General features: G+C 46.8%; 1 protein-coding gene across 4 annotated transcripts in view; it reads left to right on the plus strand.

Moving 5' to 3' along the window:
• Positions 1-23,546, plus strand: part of Scgdelta (sarcoglycan delta) — a 260,585-nt gene that overhangs the window by 183,470 nt on the left and 53,569 nt on the right. The window contains exon 1 of one of the 4 annotated variants that reach the window (XM_076368314.1): positions 15,823-15,879. The exons of the other annotated variants lie outside the window; for them this stretch is intronic. The gene's annotated coding sequence lies outside the window, so the exon portion shown is untranslated. Of the gene's footprint in view, positions 1-15,822; positions 15,880-23,546 lie in introns of those variants that run through there. 4 annotated transcript variants of the gene reach the window in all.

The following is a 23,546-nucleotide window of genomic DNA, read 5'->3' on the forward strand; positions in this document are numbered from 1 at the left end:
GCATCGCACAATATTTCGCGTTACACAGCAGAGAACCAAGTGCACAAAAGTAAGAACAATCTGCAGCCGAGCATTGTTCGAATTTTCGTCGTCGAACAGTCGATGTCGATTCGATTCCGGATGTAACAATCGCTCGGCGGAACTCTCGAGCGTTCCGCCGGCGTTTAACGGAGTCTCCGCGCGCGGCCAGACGAGTCGTGACAAGACGGAACTTCGTTGCTGTCCCGGGGTGAAACGCGTTCCGACCTAATGCCACTCATTATGCTTGCAAAGTACTCGGGCTGCCGGGCGAAATAAGCGGAGCTCCACACAGCTGCGAATCCCATCGTAAACGCGCATACGTACACCGGCCGGGCGGCGCCGCTCGCTCGTGCCCGCGTTTCGTTTTCGTTTTCATTTCTTCGCCGCGCCATTAACGGCTCTCCGCCCCCCGCGCGACCCGCTTCTCGCGCCAACGAACTTTTCGAATCAAACTCGCGGGAGCTTCGAACGGGCGCAATTATTCCGGCCGCCCATTCTCGAAATCGCGGGCTGCCTGTTGCCTCGCTCGCCGCCGTTCCTTCGGCGACCGTCCCGAAGCAATTTTGCGATTGGAGGAAGTCGCTTCCTTGGACATCGAGAAGTCAAGTTTCAGCGGCGAGACAATGGCGGAATTTTGACGGACATGGCTGGTGACATAGTTACGACGGAAGATGTTGCAGCAACATTGTGCTCGATGTTTGAGGAGTGGATAATCCAATGGGAGTTTCAACGGTTCGTTCCTGGTTCGGAATAGATTCTAGGATTGTAAACTCGGATATTTCCTTGTGGAACTTTTAACAATTGATTTCAGACTCGAATATAATGAATTCTATCTTTTCTTTCGAATATATAGATCTAGAGGAACGGTACTCAGTTTTATATAGCATCCACTGTTGTTAACCCCTTGACTATGATTTCTTTCTCAACTCTGATCGATACGGCTACTTTGTCGCTAATGATTTATCGGGAAAAGAGAAAAATTCTAATTTCCTTTTAACCAGTCAACTGTGTTTGACGAGTATACACGTCATCTTAAGACTCTTAATGGTGCTAACTTTTTCAACGATGGATTATTTATTTTTTAAGATAAACACATAATTCTTCTCCCTTTCGCTTTAGTTTTTCGTTAGGATACATTTTAAGTGCATTTCGCCTGCACTTAACGAGTATGCACTTCGTTATTTGATTTTATTGCGTGCACAATGAAAGACTTTTCAAACTAAATTCCACACTCAACTGGTTAAGTATAACAGTCGATTGCACAGGAATAATGTTTGCTTCGAATTCGAATGAACCGAGTAATATATATTTGTTGACTCACGTTGAAAATCTTCACCACGTGTCTAACTCGTTGTTGCAGGACAAGTGGTTAATGGCGAATGTTTTGTACCTTTTTCCGCAAGATAACGCTTATCATTTATCAGACATAATTCATGGATTAATTCCGACCCAATAACAGCTTCATGGGCGTGGGATAATATAGAAATAAGTCGCGCGAGGATGCTCGTACCCGAAGCGATGACTAGAACGATGAAACACTTCCGGTCGAGGGTCGGCTTAAGCTCCTGAGTCATGATGCGCCGCGCACAAATGGACACTATCAACAATGGTGTTGATATCGGTGGTCTTACGGTGGCCCCATAAACTCGAGACAAATGGCGTTTAAGAGTTTATCGTTTCCGGGAGACCGGGAAGATGCCGGCGATGGCACGGTCGGCGGGGTAGGAGGGAGGCGAACTAGGTGACCGACGTTGGGGGAAAGCAACGTCGAGGAGGATGCAAGAAACGAATGGGGAAAGAGAGTGGGTGGAAGAAGAGGCGTTATAAAACTGAAAGGAACCTGTGTGGGGTCGTCTAATGATGGAGGACAATGGTATTCTTGGGATTCGACCCAGCCATACATACGATTCAGCCGAATGTGCACACGTTTCCGTCCTGTCATTAACATTTTTATGAGATCACGTAAACCGCCGCTACTAGACCCATCATTCGCGATTCCCGTCGTGCTCCGACGACCCGGATTTGATGGGGAAGACAGATATACTATCGGCTATACTCGGCTACACGTGTTTTAACCGATCATGGGTATCGAGGGATGGTCTAGTTTGCTCATTCTATCCTGCGTTCGCACATTTCCGCGAATTGCCACCGAGACACACACCGTTGTATCAAGTGTTTTCACTGCCAATCGGAAAATTTAAGCGATCGATGTGTCTGTTATAACTTTTTGTACATCTGTCGTCACTGAGGATGCAGGCTTTAGTTCAGATAGCTAGAGTTTAGCGCGATTAAGCTCAGAGAATAGAAAATCACAGAATTAACGGAGATATTTATTCTCGTAATTAATATTAAACTTACAACCATCACTTCAGCTTTATAATAAATCTACTCCCAATGAACATACTCTAATTCCCAAATAACCAAACACAATTGCAAAATTATTTCATTGTAAAATACAACCAATCAAACCCTACAGATCTCTCAAATTTCATTGAGAAATACTCTCCACGTATATTTAGACCATCCACGTCTAGGCAAGGTCCGAATGAAAGTCAGCAGCAGACGTAACGCGTGGGCGTCAAACTTTTCGAATCTCCGCGAGAAGGAAGTGGAGGATAATCTGTACCCGGTATTCCCCGTGGAGTGCGTCTCTCCGTCTCACCTGTATCTCCCTCTCTCTTCCCAGTTGCGGCACAGTTAGAAAAGAAGACTCGCGGTCGTCTTTGGCGTCGATGGCGACGCTGGTCCGGCTAGAACCAGGAGACGAGATAAACTTCACGGTATGCTGATACGTCAGGTTCACGCCGCACGCGCGATACGCGGCCGCTGCCCCCTTTCCTCTCGATTTTCAACGTTCTCCTTGTTTCCTCGTCCCCGCCTATCCCGCTCGTCTCGCGGCGAACTTTTCAACTAAATAAACTACAGTTTGAAACCCGGCCCGTCGTCGCGCCGGAGATCCTTTAATAATGCACGGCCCCCGATCGACTGCCGGACACCGGTCCCCCGAGATTGCGATGTTTTTTCCGTCGCTTTTCCCATTTCTCCGGCGGCCGGCCGGAAATTAGAGGCGCCCATTGTGCGCCCTTTTGTTCCGCCTCGGCTCGCGTGACCCCTTCTTTCGCGATAGTTCGCGGAGACCGCGTGCTGCGTTCCTTTTCCCCCAGCCTCGTTCCTTTTTCCTTCGATACGTCAACTCCGCCATCGCGACGACGCTCGGCATTGTCCTTCGCTCGGCGGGCGACGGCGGGGCGTGTGATTGATCGGCGATCCGCCGATTAGAGAGCAGCTCCTGCGCCGACAAAGCAGTCTAATTCGGTGGGTTGCGACTCGATTCGCGAACGAAGCTTCTAACGAGTCGACGGCGCTCTGTGATAGACCGTGCACGTCATTTCGCGCGTCGGTCATTTAAACTGCTCATCAGTTCTGGTTTTCGTAGTCTTTCTGCAAATGTAATCTAAATCGTAAACGTAACGTGTTTAATATTTCGTAATCAGGTTGAAGAGGGTTGTTATTCCTTCAACGTTTCCTCTGTATGATGTGAACCAGTTCTCTTGATAAAATTAATGCATCGATGAAAGCTCGAGAAAAAAGTTCCCCGCTTCGAGGCAGCTTTTAAACTACAGTGAAAGTTCATCTAACGATCAGTATAAAGCGTTACATCTATCATTAGCCGCACGAATCATAGTGCAGAGTACACATGTTCTGCTCGGTAGGTTAATAATACGCCCGTAGAAAAGGAAAATTAATATTTTTATCGCGGATGCTAATATTCGACGGGCGATTTTACTTTGTGACGCGAGTCGCGGGCAGAAGGGAGCGCGCACTGATAAAAACGAGACAGGAAAAAGTATTCGGCCGAGCCTCGTAATCCAGATTAGAGAACGTTTCCCGTGCTTTTTTGCGTCCCCCTGTCGACCTTTCAATTACCGCGGAAGCCGCGTTTTATTTTTCCCGTGGCGCAGCGCGAGCCAGTAATTAGGTGGCGTATATAAATTCGTTAACTCATTAAAAGGTTAATGGTCCAAGCCGCGCCGCCAAAGAACCGACCGCCATCCGCGGGATTCCGTTTCATTTCCCCCCCCCGAATTATTTAGGGCCGCCGGGACGAGATTGAATGCGCCGAGGACAAGCAACGGTTACCAATAGGAGCCGCGAGGAGGCCGCTCCTCTACTTTTGTGTAACCATTTTCCCGGTAACCGCGATCTCTTAATTAGAAGCCCTCGAGATCTACGACCGAGAAATTCCCGAGACTTTTCTCGAGTATGATTCCACTCCGGAGGATCCCCCTTTGTTTTTGACGTTGCGTTCACGCTCGGTATGCCAGTGGATTTCGCTCTTACCCGAGAATTATTATACTTCTCGCGGTTTCAATGGACGCCGGAGATTGATTATTGACGGAGCCGTTAATGAGCGCGAGAATGAAACGATCCGACAGTTCGTTTCCCGGAGCTTCAACGATCCTGAAACATAATTATCCGCGCATCGGAATTTTCCGAATGAAACGCGGCGAGCCTTTCGACTTTTACGCGGACTTACAAATTTAATTCCAAGGGTCCTCTCGCCGCGGTCTTTCCGGCGTTCAGAATTTCGTAAACAACGCGCGAAGTTGGAAGTGCATCCATTACCTGTTATCCGCAAGCTACCAAGTAAATCTCTCAAAGGTATTAAACATCGTGCAACGTGTCGACGGTCTGGAATATATATATTAATACCCGCATCCCTTATGAATATGTACGCGGAAAGTCAGCAATTTCATCGTGTAAAAGTGCGGCCTTAATGGGACACGCGTTCCGAAGTTTCCTGCACGATGAAAAACAGAAGTGTTGGCTCACAAGGGACCGAGGAGAAGGGTTGGGGAGTTAGGCAGAGAATTTACAAGACACAGAGAACTTCTTTGGTGTTGGATCCGGGGCTTGTGACCGGCATCGCCTTTACGCTTCCCTTTATCTGGAAAATCTGCCCCGTTCCGCCCGCCCCCCGCTCTCCGCCCTCCTTGTTTTCCATGGTTCAACCTTCCTGGACGCGTTTTATTAAATAAATACCTGAGCCTTCCCGTCGGAGGTACGCGGCCCTGCTGCGCTAATAGAAAAGTGCTTTTTCGCTCGACGTCATCGCAAAGAGAAAACCCGATGAACTGTTCCGCTTTGAGGTATCAGCTCCGGCAACCATCCAATCGCCTCCTGTCAAAACAGAACACGATGGCCGGTGAGGAGAACGTGGCTGGGGGAGGGGTGGGGTGAAAAACAACGGCCGCGATCAACAATACACATGCCCGTGGCGTCCTACGCAGCCACGGACTCTTTTCTGCGGTTTCGCTTTTCCATGATAATCCGATTCCGTCGACCGTTCCTGTCAAAACCCGGCCGAAGATCGACGCAGCGGCCGCGATCGTGAAAAATACGGGGACTGATCGAATTATTTACTGCCAAACACACCCGCACGGTCCACACCCTCGACTGTCTTGAAGTTTCACGGAAACGAGGACAATTTCGAAAGAATTCGAGGTAGGAAGGAATCGATGGTCGTTACGGGGGATGACCCGGATCCTGACCACCCTTCGGACACTCGGATCCTTGGTTTTTCGTGTTTGACAATTGAGGTTGATAGTCTGGACTTATCTGATACCAGGAATATTCCTCTCCATTGCTTGGTTTCTCAGATGGAGGTCTCGTCTTGAGGAGACTTTGCCTTTGGAGCATCGTCGGTGCTAGATTGACGAGGAATATGTGTTCCTAGCCTTCCAACTGCTTTGATCTTCGAGTTTCGGTGTCTGATATTCGAATTTGAATATTTTTACTAGTTTATCATTGAGTATCCTCCTTGTTCTCTCGTCTAAGCGAAACTTCGAAACTGTTAGTCGCTGTACTGTGTATACTACCGTGTAGCTGTGATTGAAACAACGAACGTTACATTCGATACTGTCAACACCTTTTTTGATCGTGTAACATATCGACATGCATAATGCATAAACTCATTACAGCTCTACAATATTCTAAATTGATTGTGTTTATTATGTGTACTCTGTTTGTAGGAATTCATAATGCCACGCAGTGTCGGCTTGTCGTATTATCCTTCATTTTCGTAATTGCTTGTACCAGATATATATTAATTGCCTTCATAATGGGAATGGATAAATAGTACGCGATTGTGGAAATGGGATATTAATATTATAACAGAATTGTCGTTGTTACTGCAATATTGGGAGGAATTAATATTCATTTTTGAAAATCTTCGCGAACTATCGTAAAATTGGAGATGGTTCAGCTGCGAGTATACTTTGATTTCTCATCATAGCTCATTCCAGAAGAATCATCAATTCCGTAAAACGTTGCAAGCGTTGTCTTTTTTATTTAGAAGGTTCGAAGACTCTCGAAATACTTGAAACGTCCGTCGATTGCAACGATGGTTTAATTAAGTTCTCAATGATAAATTCATCCATTGTACAGATTATAAACATTATCTAAACATTTAACGCACACATCGCCTAGTCGCGGTACAGCTGCGCGCTTTCGCTATGCGTTAGTATCAGCGTCCATCTTCCCTGCAAACAACATAAATTCATTTTGCGCCGTATCAACAGCCCTCGACCGTCATCCGGCCCTCGTAATAATGTGTATCGACTGTATGCTTATTGAAATATCGTTGAAATATTTGCTCCGGTATGTAAATCAACCTGAGCGTAGCTATAATCGCGTTCGAAATCGACCCCATTCGCGAGCCCGTCCACGATTGGCAAACCGATTCGAATTTATTAAGTGGAACATGATCGCTTTATCGTCTTCGGTTTACTTTGATTGTGTACAGCCGAAAATTGCATCATTAGATACCATCGAAAGAGAACATTATAATATTCCTCTCCATACGAACACGCGTTCATGGCAATCAACGGATTCCTAATTCCTAATTTCAAACCCGCTTTCCAGAACACCATAGAATAACATCGAATACCATCGATACAATCAAAACGATAAAAGAAACCAACAAAAGGAACAAAATAAGAAGCAGAGGAATAATAAAACGGAGCAAAGAAGGTTAAAAGCCCAGAAGCCGAAGGAAACGGTTGTCGGAAGGCGAGGCTAAGCTTAACGACTGCCATGAAAACCGACTTATAATTATCACGTTTACCCAGGAGAACATTACAACGGTCGAGGGCTCGTAATCACTTAATCGGCCGTGGGCTCCATTGGACCGGCGCTCGGCGAGGTCGGCCGGGGACGAGGAGCAAGTTAACCGAATGCTGGAAGGATCGCGTCACCGGTGAAACGGCATCTCGAACGTTCCGACCGAAAAACGCTTGTGACTCGCCTTTATCCGCGAACGAACAACGACTCCCCGGGTCTCTCCACTTTGCTGGCCGCCGGAGAGTTCGCGTTCCCGGGGCCATGAAAAGGCGCCGCGGCTCGCTGGACGATACTGGAATTTGTCCGTTTCATTTACCACGAGATATTTTCAGCGGGCCCGGGGTGGAACAGAAAAGAGCTCCGCTCGTACCAACTGAAAGTTATATTGCATTTATTGCGAAATGAAGTTCCCCCGGTCGACCATTCTCACCGCTGCTCCTCCTGCCTGCCTGCCTGCCCTCCCCCGCCCCCCTTTTCATCCCCTGGCGAACTACCGCTTCCACCCAGCCCCGCGTACCTTCGACGACCACCCTGGCAAACTGGCCTTCACGGACTTCCCTGGGTCCGCCGAAACGTTTCTGGGCGTCGTCGATACGAGACAACGAACTTCCCTCTTCACGGATACTATCCCGCTCATCCGACCCATCCCCGGCCTGGATACCGTATGGCCATTGTCGAGATTTTCATTGTGCGCCCGCACAGAGTCGAAGGAGGGGGGAACCATGGACTGTCCGAGTGGGTGGTAGTTTCTAACGAATTGGTCGACCGGAAACTGTCCTTCGCCGGGAGCAACCTGCCGGGACCCCGGCTAAATAGGAGCCTTCCTGCGTGTTCTCTACGTACTCCCGGCAGCCTGTGTCCCCGCTCCACAAGCGTTCGCCACCGCCACCCCTCTGACCGGTCTTCTTTCTTCCCTTCCTAGCACCGATGCGAGCCAGGGAACTCACGAGACTACGGCTGGATTCCTCGCGGCTTCCCGAACCTGCCGGCGCAGAAAACATTTCGGTACCCGGCGAGACAGTGCGCCGCGGCTGGTAATTAACCGGACCCATGAAATTGTTAGCGGGAACGGTTACTCGGAGTGTTCCGGATAATAGAGCCGGAGGGAAACTCCAACGGGGTCCTGAACGAATGGAAAGTTAGCCGTTTTGTGTCTTTTGTCTACTCTTGCGGCAAGATTCGGCAAGATTGCGCTGTGGGCTTGGGAATACGGGACTTTGATGTTGTAAAGGAGAGGATGAGATTTTAAGAGATTGCGAAGCTGAGAACTTGCTTCCTCTGAGCTGAAAGCCCGGCGATCCTTCGGTGTTATGTTTAATACGTTCAACACTAGATTTACGGACATTTATTCTATACTTTATTCTATTCTTCCTAGAGAACTACGTTCGTTTATGTAAATCGCGAAAATTGTGGCTTCAAAACCGGAGTAGTGCAATGCGTATTCGCCTAATGCACGAATCAAGATCAACTTAAGCTATTACTAGATAATGTTTAAAAAATTCAATATCCGTCAAATTGACGAGTTCCGTAAACCTAGTGTTAAACAGACACTAATAAACATTATAATTCTCCGTTTGAAATTCTGCGTCGTCTATGAATGTAATACCAAAAACATAAAACTATCGATCTCACTATTCAACAGCCTGCGTCAAAAAATCTTCATTCGAAGTCCAAGAATAATAGACCGAGGCAAATTGTCTTTCGCAATAGAGGAATAAAAACACTAAAAACGAAACACAAAAGGAAAAAATAGTTCTCGACACACCAAACGTTATTCTCCAAATTCCGTCGTCCAATGAAGAATAATCACCAGGCTTCAGCCAAGCGCCGCGGCGTCTGCAACGACGCCAGGCGTCCTGCAAGCGGCGCGCTCGAACGACAGCAGACTCGATGGGTCCGATCTCGACGATGTGACATCGGCGAGCCGGTGTACACACGGCGTTTAGTCACTCGCCGGCGGTGTCGTCAACGCTGCGAGGAGGGTGGAACAGGCGCAGGAGCTTTAGAAAGTTTCCAAAGGCGGGAATATTAGTTCGTCGAGGCGGAGGGAGGAGACGGGGCCGGGGCGGACGGGCGAGGATCGAACCCGCTGGACGAGGGTGAAAATTGAAACGTCGTATAGCGGCTCTTCTGGGCTTTCCTACTTGCGTCCGTTAGAGAGATCCGCGAAGTGAAAGGAGCCACGCTTTGTATCCTCTCCCGCCGCCCCCCCTCCGTCCCTCCGGCCGTGGTTTCTTTCCATCCTGGCGACGGCAGGAAAAAGGACGAGTATTTTCTTGCCGGGAGTAGTTTTAGCCCTATCACGAACCGCCACTCTTCTTTTCCCTGGCTGTCAAGGCTCTCCTCGCGCTCGGTATCGGCAGATCGGCAGGTTCCTCGGTCGATATCCGCGCGGCTAGCAGCCGGCGGTTCGAGCCGTTCCGAATATAAACTGTTATATAATAACTGTTACACTTGACGGCGTCGAAAGTGCGCTGCAGTGGTGATAGTTTAGGAATAAATCAAAAACATACGATGGAATATTTCTACGACTTCGTGTCAGGGGAAACAAATTCGCTCTAAGCGATGCTTGTAGAAACTGGCTCGTTTGTGTCATGTCATAGCTTGGTTAAACATAGTTTAGCTTGACAAGATAGCAATGTTTCTATCCGCGACTTCGTTTCAGGGGAGACAAGTTCGCTGTAAGTGTTGTTTCTTTGTACAAACAGCAGCTCGTTTGTGTCGCGTTACAGCTTGATTAAACATAGTTCACCTCGACGAGATAGCAATTGACCGTTCGTTTTAATTGTAATACAATTACAAGATACAACACAAATGACCTCACTTCCGAACAATGCGACGGCAGCATGGAATTACTTGGCCCAGCGATAGCAATAACGCGAGCAGTGGTACAAGCATCCCAGGAATCCAGCGAGACGCAGTCGCGTCGCAGACCGGAACAAACACGGTCGAATCGCGGCCCCGTTTAGGGCCACTTACATCCCGCAAAGGGAGTCCTTTAAGTAACAAAGTTTCAGCGTGATATACGTAAGCCATCAGTTGTCTCGGAACTCTCGTCCAAGGTGTATTCCACGGGGTTCGCCGTGAGACGTCGCCCTCCACGATAATAGAATCACCGTGCGCGCGCGACGCGACACCGCGCCGGGGTAAAGAATGAACGCGGCTGGTTGACAGAGGGTTGAACAGCGGAGTGGTGAGCCGGGGAAGAGGGGGCGACAGAAGAGGCAAGATAAAGTAAAGAGGCAACAGGATGGCGTCTGGTGACAAACAAAGTTTCCACCGAATCCCGGCTGAAACCGAACCGACGTCGCTCATCCCGTCGGGTTAACCTGCCTCGCCGGTTAAACGCTCTCATTTCCGAGCATCTTCATCCGGCCGGTGTTTTTCCTATCGACCGACCTAAAATCGTTCTCCCTCGAACCGCTCCTTTCCCCTTCCCGCCCTTCCGACCTCTATCGTCGTTAATCTGCGGGGGAACGCGCGCGCGACGTATGGGTTACCCAACTTATTGCTTCGTTTCCCTGCGCTCCCTTATTACGTAGTTTAATGCCGCTACCCGCGGCAAAGCTGAGAGAATGTCTTCCGTTAAGGACACGTCGGCTCTTCTTAATTTGTTCGAGAAAGCTTCAAAGCGACGCGCCCCGGGATGGTTTTATGAATTTTCCGGAAGTCGCGCGCGGTCCCAACTTATTTCAGGTGCGCCCACGGCTTCCGCTCGTCTCGTGCTCTCGAGTGTACGCGGGGGCGGCTCTTCTATTTTTCGTCGGAGCGCAACCTGACGATGCTGCGTTGTTATTTTCTCGGCGAAATCTTTTTTATATTTATAAGTGTGTAACTCGCTTTCTTCGCTCGGGTCACGGGGCAAAGTGGTTCTTCGGGAGCCTCGCTTTTGTGTGCGCTGGAAACGTACTGTTTTCGTTTACAGTTTGTTTCCGCTTGTACGATTCGTTCGCGTGCGAAGTCGTTTCAGTGAATGGGCGAATATGAATTCGAATAGTTCACGATTGCGATAATCTTATGGAAGCGTCGAGTTGGTTGACCTCCGTGATACGGTGCCCTTGGCAACCGAGGAAAGTTCTTCCTGGCAAAAAGAGGATTCGCGAACGATCCGCAATTTAGCAACACCCGTGTCATTCTTTCCGCGAAATTGCGACCGCGAGTCCATTGAAACTGGTCCCTCGCCGGTCCTCGTTAATTTTACTCGATTACTTCTACGCTGTTGTTTATTCGTTCTCAGCGACGCGTGGCCGCGCAACCGACGCGACAAAAACTCTCTCGAGGAGCCACGGGAAGAAGGGCGCCGGACAATTTTTAGTGGCGTGTCTTGCAGCCGCTCGACCACCGTAACAATCTAATAACATAAGATAACAAATCGCTTTCAACGTCCTCTTGGCAATATTAATTCACTTCAACTACAATAGGAGACGAAAGAATTTAAAGTTTGTATTCTTGTGTGCAGGATTCTGTTCTTACTTTGCACAGTATGAATACTTTCGCTTTACTATCTAAAAGTTATAAAGAAAAGGGGCTGATTAAGATGATAGCTCGACGAATTGGCGAAGATGGTCATTGTAGAGATGGAATTCTTCAGGACCGAAGCAATTATAAGATTTTTACGCGAGAAATTCGTCAGCGATCGCGAAAGTGAGTCGAAGGCTCGTTTCGTTTGTAGAATGTCTCCGCGAGGATGAGGCGAAAATTATCGAAGCGTAATTAAATTCTACACCTACCGGATGAACTATCTCGTTGAATAATTCGCATTCTGTGTGGCGTTTGGATGTTAGCCGGCGTTCGTTCACGTGCAAAAAGGTCGGCCGCGGTACGGGGATGAAGATAAGGACGATCCGGGGCGGGAGGCTTGTTGCACGGTGCGGCGGTGGCACGGATGCGGCCCGTATAATTTACAGAGAAAGAGTCGATTAACTCTTTAGGTACTGAGATACCAACTCACGTGCAGAGAATAGATACATTTCGCAATTTGAAACGAGTCCTTGTACTTCAGAATCCAAGAAGAATATAAACCCGGAAAAGATATCTCTCCGCACTGTTTAAACAAATCCATACATGATATTCCACGAGAATAATAATTCTTGAGAGAATTGTCAATTTTTTACTTGAGAAAACTGAAACTTTAAGTTTACCTTTTCCAACCCTTTTAGCGCGATACCTTCGCAATCATCTTTAACACTAGAACTACCGAGCATTTAATTCGATTAATATGCAATTCCTATAAAAATCGTAACAATAGATTATTTTCAGTTTCTTCAGACATTCATCACTTTCTATTTTCAAAATCATTTCGAATATTCAATGCTTCGAAGATATCAGTTATTGCTAAACAAAAATATGGAAACCAGTCATTTTGACTGGTACGTAGTTCTAATGTTAAACTCGCATTATTAACTCTAGAACCACCGAGCAATAAGACTGAGCTATATAATTTGTTAGACGAATTAAGAAAGCAGATTCCTTAAGACTTGAAGGGCTCCCTATTGCACTTGCGCAAATGCAATAATTTATTCTGAAATTTCTCACGGAAGCTTTATCATAATAATTTGAGATAAGAATCTTGAAATCGGTCATTTTCATCCATTTAATAGTTCCAGCGTTAACCCTTAGCACTATAACATTTCCTCGATCTTTTATTTTCCTTTTCAGTACAAAATTCGTATGTGTGGAGAATCTAATCATTTCAGGGTAGTTCCTTTAAGATTCATTAAAATATTTAATATTACGTGCAATATTGGAGCTACAGAGTTCAAAGGGTCAATACACTACTAACACATTATTAACGACTTCGTTAATCCCTTCACTGATTCCTATACACACCCCGAACAGTGCCCCGTCGAATTCGCCATATTCGACTTCCAGAAGCCTCCCAATTTTTCCATGTCCATCGAAACAGTTAGTCGCCCAATTAAACCGGATAACCCAGGTTCCAGCGTAGTCCCATTTCTCACAGGACGATCTAGTTTCCCCGCAGCTGAAGGGTCGACTCGAGCAAACTAGACGTCACGTAGGGCGAAACTGGCCGGCGCGGCGCGCCGCGTAGGGTCTACGGGGACGAAGAGTCCATCGGAGCGGCGAGAGAATCGCTCCGTTACGACGGAACAACCGGCACGACCTTATCTCCGCCGTAGATACGTGCCTGTCGGATTAACGCATTACGGAAGTTCCGCGGGAGCTCGTCCTCGGCCGTAAGCCTCGAGCTCCGGACCCTCGCGCCGGGGTTATGCCCGGCCGTGGGAATCCGGCGTCCTTGGAACCGTCCACGGAGCCTTCGTGACGGCGTTCGCGTGTACGCGAGTCGAATCCCGAGATTCCTGACGAGGTCCGACGCGGGCTGGAATCGTCGCGCGCCACTTACCCACCTGCTTTAACTGCCTTACCGGCGACGATCGTAATTCGAGCCACGCCGGCCCTCTTCAATCCCGCGATAGGAAGTTTCGACGTCCGACTACACCTCGACGACCGTCCGATTGGACGGCTCGGAAGCACGCCGGACAGGTATTTACGTCGACGCTTCGACGCGAGTGGACTTCTGCCGTCGCCTATCGCAGCTGCGCCGGACACTGTAGAGATCGCTCGATGGCTCGACTAGGTATGGCGGTGTGATTGGTTAGTTATCGTAGGAAAGATGGGGATTTGCTGTTTGTCAAGGTGGTTGGTAATCGGTTGATACGAATGAAATGTATAATGGGAGATTCTTGTCTTTGCGATGAGATCTTTTGTTGAAGTATACTTGAATGAAGATTGGATGAGAGGGGGTTGTTGGAGACTGGAATGTTTAAGGAGACGTGTTAAAGTATTCGTGAGGTCTGCATGGTGATTAATAACAGCTATGGCTTAATGTTAACACATTGTGTGATAACGAGAAATCTCGTTTTTATATAGACACTTATAATATAATGGTCACCTCTCGAGTGCAAAGGGTTAAAGTTCCATCCAGCTCGGTTACAAAAGAAATCTTAACACATTGCGTACTGGTAACGAGAAATCTCGTTTTTATATAAAGACACTTAAAAAAAATATAAAATTTGATTCGAATTGATTATGTATTTAAAATATATTACATAACAATATAATATTTGAGTTTTTCTATGTACAGCGATATAAGTTGATCTCACTGAAAATTGCCATCACAATTCAGTTTTCTGAAAATTAGCCGAAACGCAATGTGTTAATAAAGCTTTGTATGTGTCATTTACTAAATATTAATCGCAGTAGTTTCCTTTCATCTTTCGAAGCTAGCAAACTACAGACCACTATCTAAAAATTAGTGTACCCCTCAAACTATTCTAAAGAATAATCAAAAATAAGTTTTAAAATTGCTTTGAGTGATTAGATGTGAGATATGTTGCGAAATTTGTAGGCTTCTTGAAAATGAGAAGTCTGTAGCGAAATAATGTTATAAATGTCAATGTATAATCTACCTTTAAAACGAAATTTTCGTATACTTACATATTACAACTTTCTTCTGTTTCCGAGAAACCTAATTTTCGTGACAAAGCAGTGAACAAACATATGCAGTAGCCAACTCGGTTAACCATTTTTCATTATTTTTCTAGAGACTTTGATTCATATTTTCAATTTCGATGGTAACTGCAGTGACTGATGGAACGCAGCGAGCACTCAATGAAAGGGGCGACTGTGGTCAGCAAGAAACGGGTTAACGCGTTGCACGCACAAGAAAATAACAGCTCACGCGTGCGACCGAAGCGATAAGATAAGTGACCCTGCAGCGGGCACGCAGTAGTAACGGCAAAAACCGAAATGGCCATCGGCGAGCCTGTTGTTCCCATAGTAACACGAAATCACCGCCGGCGGTGCAACCTGTTAATGTGTGAACAATCAAACGCTCGAATATATAGAAATGTCATTATTCAATCGATACACTCACCGCTGAAAGGTGGTTACAAAATTCGAGCAATCCCTCGCCGCGAAATTTCAACGTACGATTCGCGGTATTCGTGGCGAAGGATGTGACCTGCAAAGAAATTGAATGCGCGCCGATATAAATCGACTTTAACAAGCGAGCTCGTTGGATAAGTGCGCGCCGTTTATGAAAAATTAAATAACCACCAATTATTGGAATTTCGTATTGGCAACGCAACAAAAACAGCGCGTGCTTCTAACAAATCTATTGTTTCGCTCGTTTAAAGAATAATTGAAACAACGGTTTCATCGATGCTATACCGAATAACAAATAAAACACCAAACGGTACACGTATAAACATTCCACTGCAGCACAAAGGGAAAAATTGTTAATCCAAATTAATCACTCGAGAAACTACTCTGTCTACGAAATTACTTTACACAATTACATACCATTTCTCAGAGAAGAATAAATTTCAAATAACTCGAAAATAAGTTTCAAACACTGCATTCGCAAGTTTTGCAGGAAAGATATCTTCAAGTCCGAAAGTTTCGCTCGAGTATTTCGTAATATTCCATCGAGGTAGCCCGGAGACAGGACATTTTCGAACAATCGTGCCCTTTCAGGAATGATTTTTGCGCCGTGACAGGGACTGGTTCGCATAGTAATCTTGAATTAAGATAAGCTAGTTGGAGAACGGGCGAGCTGTGCGCTTGGTGACGAGCCGGGTGCCGGAGTTAGGCTCCGGACTCCAAACTAATCTCCCGTTTGAAGGTTCAATGCATGAAGATGGCAACGGACGACGCGGTCGGGACACTCTCGGGACTGCCGGTTGCGGTGGAGAGATAATGACCCCTGAGGTAAGGCGAGCCGAGTTAGAACCGAGCGCGAATAGTTTTCCTCAAAGTCACAACGAATTCTCGGTGTCGTGCATTTTGCAAAGGACGGTCTACCTTGCGGGATCCCCTTAATTTTTAACAAGGAAACTTCCCTCCGCGCCCACGAGGATATGCATTCCATCTAAAAGTCCGCAATTTGAGAATCACGTGGAAAATTGATCCCACCGTGGTAAGTAATCGTGGCTTATTTACAGTAACCGGCAACGATCTCGCCGCACCGAATGTTTCACGAGATTCGCCGGCCAATTAGAGCGACGAATTAAACTGTAGAAACGTTTCATGCTATAAACCTGGACAGCCACTGAACGCTATATCAATTTTCTGAAACGTTTCAACCTCGACACTTTCGCTACTTCAACTTGAAAAGTCCAGCTTTCTATTTGCCTTGACGTTCATTATACTCATCACACTGAGATTAGTAATCTAACGATAGTCGTACAAAAATATTATAGTGTTACTATAGTATAGATAATGGAAAGGTGGATCTTGAGTAATCGAGAGCTAGGAATAAATATATGTATTTAATAAAATATGGAAACAACACGGACAACACGTAAAAAGTACAACTCAATGCCACGGAGGCCAACACACTCTGACATGACACGACTCTGACACGACAGGCAATGACGAATGATACGACTCTGCTCCGGTAACTCTCTTACAGACATTCTCTCCCAAAAATCATTCTCTCCTCCACAAGCATTCTTCTCACTTCTCATCATAAACATTCGGGTGCACCCGTGGAAAGCTGGCCACTTTCCCTCGACTGTTTTACAGCCTGTCCTTCACTCACACTCATTCTTACATTCGCTCTTCTTAAAAATACCTTAACCTACGCTAAAAATTCTAGATAAAAGCGCTTTATTTCCAAAAAAAATGTTCCCCCAGCCTTACAGAGTTTGGTTGCAGGTAGGTATACAATAGCGCCTTTACGGCGAAGGCTATAATATAATAATTTGTTACAATAATAATTAATATTGAAACTTATGCACTATTCGCGCATGGCTATATGCTGTAGAATATAATACAAGACAAGGGGAAAGTCTCAAATTTTCTATGGAGAACGTCAAGTACCCTCTTCCAGGTAAATACTCTAACTCGATTGCAGCTCGAATCGACACTTCGTATCGCAACACAATACCCCTTCATTTCCTGCAACAATCTCCTTTCAATTCCGTTTCTAAACATGCCAGCGAGATCCATTAGCACCAAGAGCTATTTCTATTTTGGCCGTGGAGCTTGAAATATCCAGCACAGCCCTGTACACCGAAAGGAGGATGCCCCGTAATCATAAAATCTAACTGCTATTTGTTCGTTTGTTTGGCTTGTAAGCCTCACGGGTAACTGGATAATATAAGCTTGCGGGGCACAGAGAGGCGGCACAGTTTGACTTCGGTGGCCCGCGCAAATGTGTGCCTAAGTATGTGTATACACGCAGCAGCAGCCGGCGCAGGGTAGACCCTGAAGAGGATGGGTAGGGGTCGTAGGCTACACCAATGTTTGAGTTCCGTCTCGGATGTCGCTTTGCTCGTCTGCACTGTCGTTCTGTCTTTCTGCGCCTGCCCCCTCCCTTCCCTGTTTCCACGGCAGTGGTTGCTTGTCTTACCTAGTCATCTGACCGCCAGAAATCCTGACCCCGCTGGGAGGAGTTCAACCCTGATAGTCCTCGATTGCTTCTTTAGGAGACGTTTTTGGTTAGAAGGCCCAAGAATCCAGCAGTCACGGTGTTAACATAAATTCATATTCGTTCATTTAGACTTTGGAAATTGCAGATGTAGAAATTTTTACCAAATAATGTTTATAAAATTCAATCTGCGTCAAATTGACGCGTTCCGTAAACCTAGTGTTAACCCTTTGCACTCGAAAGTTTTTCACTGGAAATATTCAACGTTTTCCGACGAGATGTAGACGACATTGTTTGAAACTAATTTAAGATAATCCACAGATAAATTAAGCAACAAAGCTATTTTATTTAAGTATTTCACATAGCGATACAAAGTTTCATTTAAAATACTGAATATTCAACTTCATAGTTTTGCTGTATCAAATCAAGTGGTGACTGAGTCACCTCTCGAGTGCAAAGAGTTAATCCTTTGCGGACGAAGTTTCCTTGAAGCACAGAAAACGGTCAGCAGAAGATAAATTATATACCGATTGCTTAGATAATTGAGAAAAGGAATCCACGTACTGACTTCTCGCTGTTCGAGTAATTAAATCATCTGTTTACGACTTAGCGTTCCAAATATGAACATTTCATCTCGTCGAAGTGTCGATATTCGCCTGCAAAGTGTTAACCTTGCCGTGCAATGACGAGACTCGTGATGAAGATTTATAATTTAACACGTTCGCGGACGTGAATACTGTAGCATTCATTTTCATTGTGATGTAAAACGTTACAGCTTAGTAGCGAGAGTAAATAGTACAAGGGTTAAATGAACTCTCGGTGAATTCGTCGGTTTCTAATACGGTTCTTAGTGGATGGATGGATTGTTAACAGATTGTAGATCTTTCGGTTTCATAATAACATCTATATGAAATATAACCTAAGAAGTGTATTCCCAGGGGAAAAGACTTTCCTCGAAGTTTCGTCGAAGTAAGTTTGTAATGCTTATTGTATCTTAAAACTTTTATTCGCAACGTTCCTCGTTGTTCCGTGTACTTTCAGTATTACGAATAAGGTTCGCGGAGCCACGGTTTACGAAAAGCGGGGAGAGTGCTTCCTTGATTTCGAAAGTGGTTTTTAATTAAGCACGAACGGGAGTTTCGGTGTTTTTGTCTCGGATCAGCCTGCGCATCCGTAATGCTTCATCCGAATCGGCGAATAAGGGATCGCGATGTTTCCTTGTCAGCCGGTGTGTACCTACTCTAGATGCGAGCGCGGGAATACTAGGTTCTATTGAATAACCGAGAGAATTCGGAATAGAATAGACGGGGATTCCGTGTGGTAACCTCCGTTACTATTCCACGAAGGACAAAATTGACGAGAATTCCACTTGGTTATTGAGTCCTCCGAATGGATGAGTATTTCCATAATGGAGTACAACTTCTTGCCATTCACGCGCCGGTAGTTGAATTTCACTGGCGATTAAGTCGGATTCGAAAGGCTGGCGAATAATAGAAGTTAATTTTCCGTCGAGATGATTACTCCTTATACCAGTATCGATTAAACATGTTTTATTCCAGCGAGTTCATTAAGCATCGGACTCGACGAACGCGGTATTATCAATATTTTTCCACCTTTCACCGGAGAAACTCCGTTCCCCAACGCGTATCTTTCGTATAATCCCATTTCAAATCAAATTTTATGGACGAATATGTTAACTTATCGACGAACACCACAACGGAAGCAACCTTGACACAGTATTGGAAACTCGTACGGGAACTTTTTTTATGCGCCGCAATACGTAAATTGGTTTCCCGTTACGACAAGTGTTTGCGAATGCCGAGTAGCTTTGTATAAAGGCAATACATGAATCTGTGTATGTATCGCCAATAAAACTGATTCATCTGTTTTATTCATCTTGTTTTCCTGTGCACAGAAAAGAGAAGAGAAAGAGGAGTAATTTACTTATTGACCAACACGCGTGCATCGCTTACGAAGATAAAAAAAGAACGAATCCATAGAATCAATTCCCCTGTTATAAAGTTTCCACTTCTCATCGAGATCACGTCAATCCCTTCAACAATCGTTAGTCACATATTCTTCGATTACCATGATAATCGCCGATTACTAATATCGAACAAAAATGTTTGCTATCATAAGTAATCAATATTTTGCACTCGGTCTCCTCGCTACATATCGACATCAATATTAAAATCTCCAAATACAACGAATAAAAAGTAGTTTCTATTCATCATTGCAATAAGCAATCAATAACACTTTGCACTCGGTCTCCTCAGAGAGTACATATTAATATCAGTATTAAAATCTCCAAATACAACAAATAAAAACTAGTTGCTATTCATCGTTGCAATAAGTAATCAATAACACTTTGCACTCGGTCTCTTCAGAGAGTACATATTAACATCAATATTAATATTTCCAAATACAACGAAAAAATAGCTTCTATTCATCATTGCAATAAGCAATCAATAACACTTTGCACTCGATCTCCTCAGTACATATCAACATCAATATTAAAATCTTGAAACACAACGAATAAAAAATAGTTTCTATTCCTCATTACTAAAGATTCCGTGATACATCAATTACTCAACACCCTCGTAGCAATGAACGCGTCGAAAGATCCACTCGACACGTCTCAGCCCATCGATCAGCAACGAGCGATGGATTCGAGCTGGAGAATCGGTGGAATCACAAAGCGGCGATCGGATTAGGTAGAGCCGGTAATTAGTAAGATTAAAGTTCCCGTGGAATTTTCGTGCGAAGTTTATCGACTCCCGCCGCCGCGGCGTTTGCGCGTCCCACGCCGGACAGTTGGCTGTGTATAAAGTGGCAGCGAGGTATAGCAGTTTGAAATTCGACTTGGCTCGGCAGCGTGTCCCGTAATAATGCTGTACAACGCGCGGCGGTGGCTGTTCCAGGCGTTAGGGCCAGAAGTGGGCTAGTCGAGCGGGACGCGTCGAGTTAGTAGTAGACAGCTGACCCCAGACTCACGGCACCGAATCACGTTACCCGTCGACCAGCAACGCGTTAGTGCTCCCGGAATTGTACTCGCATTGTGCATCAGCCGCCGTTGCCGCCACGCCAACTGGACGACAATCCGTTTAGTCTAATTCCGTCGGATGCGAACGTAAACTCGCGGCAAATTAATCAAACGCTGTCCTGGTTCGCTGTTGCGCGCCCTACAAGATCCCGCTCGGCCACTTCCTGCGAACTTTTCCCTGGAACGCCTTCTTTTCCTTCCGCTCCGATCCCTTCCGGCTACTTTCCCAACTCCTTTCCCCCGTTCGAATTATAATTACAATCGCTCGAGTTAATTTCCCCGCCCCCCGCCCGCACCCTTTCCCCTGGGAAACGGTCGGCAACCGGCACCCGCGAAATTTGTAATTATAATCGCATCCGTGGGAAAACGCGTCGCCGCGATTCCTTTAGCGGAAAGTCTCTCTAAATCTTCCTCCGCGACGAGCAAAGAAGCATTAGCCTGGCTTTCCCCGACTGTTGATCTTCTGCCTCTTCACTTCGGGTTAATTGAATTCTGTCGGTGGATACGTGCGCGCGATAGCGCCACCCCCCGGCTCGCCTCGCCCGGCTTCCGAGCGTGGACCCGCTCGGATTAAAACTTGTTTGAATTCAATTATATGATTTATATACGGCCGGCCGTGTGCTCGAATGTTTTTCGGCGGGGAACGCGTGTCCGGTTTCGATTGAACGCCTGTCGGGATGGTCCGGATTGTTTTCGTTATACGTCCGAAATTGTGGCGCCATTCGGAAGGAAACGATGCTCGGATTGGCAGACGACTGTCAAACGAACGTTTCTCGTTTGTGATCGAAGGAAGTTAAGATCATTCACTGCAGCTTCGTAAACAAAATCTCATTCTCCCTTTTCTATCCGACTCACAGCAAACGAAACTTCCTTCTCTTTCTCTTCACTCCGCTCGCTGTAAACAAAGTTTCGTTTCCTTTTATTCCGACCTATCGCGAGCAGCGTTTCATTCCGGAAACATCGCGGACTTACGATCCAACGGTGCGTGCCTACTTGTTTCCTCGCAGATCAAACAACCTGGAGTTTCGCTGAATCGTCGGAAGCGACACGGACATTTACACGGCGCGACAACGGGCGGAGCACGTGGAAACTCGGGAACATTCTTGTCGCGGAGTTAGCAAACCAGAAGACAATTTACGTCCGCTGCCGGCGCGAGCCTCGGCCGGCCGCGGCTACGCCATTGACGGCCCGTGAAACGTTCACGGCGAAACAAAATACACATTTGCCCGCGCGTCGGACTTCCGGTCCCGTCGAAGCGCAACAGCGACCGCGGCCTCGTCCGGCGTCCTACACGGTCGCGCGGCCGCTAAAGGATCGAAGCCGACGAGCGACGCAGGACGAGCATTTAATATTTCCTTTACGAGCAGACACGATTCCATTAGCAAAGTTTCGGGTACCGACGCCATGACCAAAAGGGACCAACCTGTTCGTTAACGCCCGCTGTTTTATTCATTCGATTAGTTTCCGCCGGCGAGTAAAGGCACGACGCCGGATTTTCCGTGTGCGCCGGCTCACACGTACACGCCGAGGATGCAACGCCATTTTCGATGCCTCGGAATACAATTAATAGCGCGCCGCCTCGGCTGCAATCCGACGCGGGGCTCCTCTCGCCGGAGTGCTCCGGATATTGTCGATTTTACGGAGTACCACTGTTCTACTTTTTCCGCATATTGTAACCTCCGAGTAAAATTCTCGTCGAAACATCCACCGGAGCGAGATGAAATTTTCTTGGATGTTTGCATTGGGACATGCCCGTATCTGTTGACTCGCGGTAGCTAGCTCGATTGTCGACCGGAATTCTCTAGATGTCTACGTTCGCCAAAACAGTTTCCTAAATTTCAAAATCCTAACACGCGAAGACAGTACGTTCGAGCGTACTCAAAACATCGAATCATTCCGTACAACAACGATCCTTCAGCGTATTCGGTTCCGATCGTTTAGCACCCGGAAAGATCACGATTGTTCAATCGGCTGGGATTTAACGCGTAAACTTCGCCGCGACGCGTAGCACGGGCGAATGGAATTGTAGGGGTGGGTTGGAAGCGTCGGTGAACGGCAGCAGCAGCAGCAGCAGCAGGAGAAGGAGAGGAGGGGCGTAGGTGGAGGCAGGTGAATCGGAACATAAAATATTGCTAACCGCCTCGCGACCGAATTTAATTCCCCGGGCTGAACTCGGGGGAGAACGTCGACCGGCAGAGGGATTGCCGGGTTCAAAGGGGTGGTGTGCAGCGAGGGGCCCGGCTGGTGGAGGAAAGAGGGCGGCTGGTGGTGTTGGCCTCGTCGAGATAAATCTTCCTGTCGATGGCTCACCACCGCTCGGATTAGAGTCTACATTTGCACCTACTCTGGCCCACCGGCGCGCCCTTTTCCTCCACCCCCTTTCTCGGCCCCGGCGATACTGCCACCCGATCCTGCTCCCTCCGATCCGACCGTCGGCCCCTCTCCGTCCCGCGGCTCGCGCTATACGTTTCGGGTGGAAAGACCGTCTCATAAATTCGCCGCTGCTCGTTATAAATTCAACCCTCGTCGGACACGAGCAGCCAAACTGACTACGGGACCCGGAGACGAGGACCGACGCGTCGGCGACTACGATCCACCGATTTGTGTGCGTATGATCGGCTGCCGGAGCGTTATCGGGGGGCCAGGTCGCAGAAGTACCCATTGATGCTCCGCGTAGAAAGGGTTGCCGGTCGAAGACACGCTTTTGGGAGGTGGTGGGACGAACTGGGTTCGATAGGCGTTATCGCGAGGTATTAGGCTGTGAGGAAGTCGCGGTGTTTTCTTGTGGGAACTTTTGTGGAAAATTAATAGATCTTGTTTTTACGTATTTCTTATTTGTAGGTTTATGTATATTGTAGTTTGAGTACTTAAATATATCGCCACCGTTGCGGGATGTGTCATCGTTCCAGTTTCAAGTCTGAACCCAGGCGAAGTCCGATGAAAATGTTCAATGATTCAGGG

Source organism: Nomia melanderi, chromosome 6 (genome assembly GCF_051020985.1).
Source record: "Nomia melanderi isolate GNS246 chromosome 6, iyNomMela1, whole genome shotgun sequence".
NCBI classification, from domain to species: Eukaryota; Metazoa; Arthropoda; class Insecta; order Hymenoptera; family Halictidae; genus Nomia; species Nomia melanderi.